The sequence below is a fragment of the Bison bison genome, unplaced genomic scaffold (genome assembly GCF_000754665.1).
Source record: "Bison bison bison isolate TAMUID 2011002044 unplaced genomic scaffold, Bison_UMD1.0 scf7180017864186, whole genome shotgun sequence".
Lineage (NCBI taxonomy): Eukaryota > Metazoa > Chordata > Mammalia > Artiodactyla > Bovidae > Bison > Bison bison.
The window spans coordinates 110,177-112,276 of NW_011494758.1; positions in this window are offsets into that span (position 1 = coordinate 110,177).

Genomic DNA, 2,100 nt, shown 5'->3' on the forward strand with positions numbered 1-2,100 from the left:
CCAGAAACTGCGATGAAGAGAGAGAGAGACATGAGAAATGAGCACAGCACAGGGATCCCTTCCTCACTGCACACTCACACTTCCTCTGCCTCTCTGTGTCTTTTCTATGTCACCCTGTCCCTACCCAAACAACTGATGGACACTTCTCAAGTTCATTATCAGAGCCTTTTGGCTACTCAACAGTTCTGTTTTTTGTGTGTTGTTGTTGTTGTTGTTTTAGTCTCAGATACTGGTTTAGAATAGCACAGAGGCAGGAAGGACAGTGGAGAAAGACTTGTAGCCCTTCCCTTTCCTCAGCACTGATGTCCCCTACCTGCTTCCCTACCTGCTTTCTGGTTTGACTTTGGTGTCCAGAGGAGCGTTTAGCAGAAGTCTGATCTCACCAAGTCCTCATATGAGGGATTGTCCCTTTGTACTCAGTAGAGGCAACTTCCTTCTTCACTCACCCATTCATTCAACAAGCATTTGCTAAACACTTACTGTGCCAGGAGTGGGTCTAAATATCAGAGTTACCAAGAATAAAACACTGTCCCTACCTTCAAGATAATTACAGTCTAATGGAGGAGATGCTAAATTGATAAGGAATCACAATACAGTGTGATAGGGCCATGCCAGTGGGAAGAGAGAGAATTATTAAGGACATAGAAGTGAGTATAAAACTTCTCTCTTTTACTGAATAAGAAAAGATCATTTAGGTAGTTTTGCAAAATTACAGGAATACATTAGAGTAAAAATGCTAAGCCTATTATCAGAATTGAAACTCATCCTTTTTCAAACATTTAGATACTATTTATATTTAAAAAAATAAAACAGTCCATGTGTACTTTCACTTCCACAGATCATTAGGTTTTACTATTTCCTTCCAGACATTTTTCTTGTCTGTATATTTGCTTAGCCTAATTTTAGCGCTTGTTAAGATATATTTTAGAATTTTGCTCTCATTCCTTCAATATTATCATATCATAATAAATACAATGAAATCATCATTGTATATATTATCTTCTCCATGCTTACCCATTTATTTTAGAGTCCCAGACCTGGGATTACTAGGTCACCATGGATGTCATTTTTTAACTGGCTTTCCAAACATGCTTTACCACTTCTGTTGCCAAGAGCAGTGTATGACTACACCTGCTTCACTCAGTCTTCCCACACTGGGAAATTAGCATTTAGCCTTCTGGGGTTGTTGTTGTTGTTGCAACTTTAATGACTGTAAACTGTACTGCCATGTTTTAGGCTGTGTTTCCTCAATGGATTTATTCATTCATATAGGAAATATTAACTGAGTGCCAACTATGGGCCAGGGACTCAGCTAGGTTTTAGTGACAGACAGTGCTTTTTGTGATGCTGATGGTCAAGGAAGCAGTTGCTGGAGGAAGTAATTTTTAGCAGATCATCATGATCTTTATCCATTTACCCAAAACATTTTCAAGCTTTCTTTCCAACTTATATGAATACTTTGCATCCTATCTCAACTCCTTGCCTTATTTACTGCAAATATTTTCCAAAGGCTGTACTCACTTTTGTTATAGTTATATTATTATCATAACACAGAAATATTAAAAATTTATTTTATAAAATCTTATCAGAATTTTCTACTACTTCAATATTTAGAAGAACATAATCTGTATAAAAATCCAATATAGCCTTAACTCATTTTCCATCATGTTTTTGAGAATTAAAAAAATACACTTATCTCAATTATCTGGTTTATTTTAAAATGTACAGTGGAATCTGTAAATATCTCTTGTGTGATGATGTCTCTTTATCATAAATTAAGCTAATATGTAATGAAAGGTATTTCTAGATTTCTGTTATTTTCCAGTGACCTATACTTATATCCTATACCCACAACACCATCTTTCTATATTGTTTTACAATCTATTTTTTAAATATTATGAACTAGATTTCCAACATTATTCTTTAAAAAAAAACTATTCTTTGATATTCTCACCAATAAATTTTTCCAGATAAATTTTTGAATATTTTATTGAGTTATAAGGAAAAATTCTGCAGGTAGCTTGTTTGAAATTATATAGGATCTATAAATCAACTTGGGGAGGACTGACATCTTTATAACATTTCTACTTTAGTGTTCCT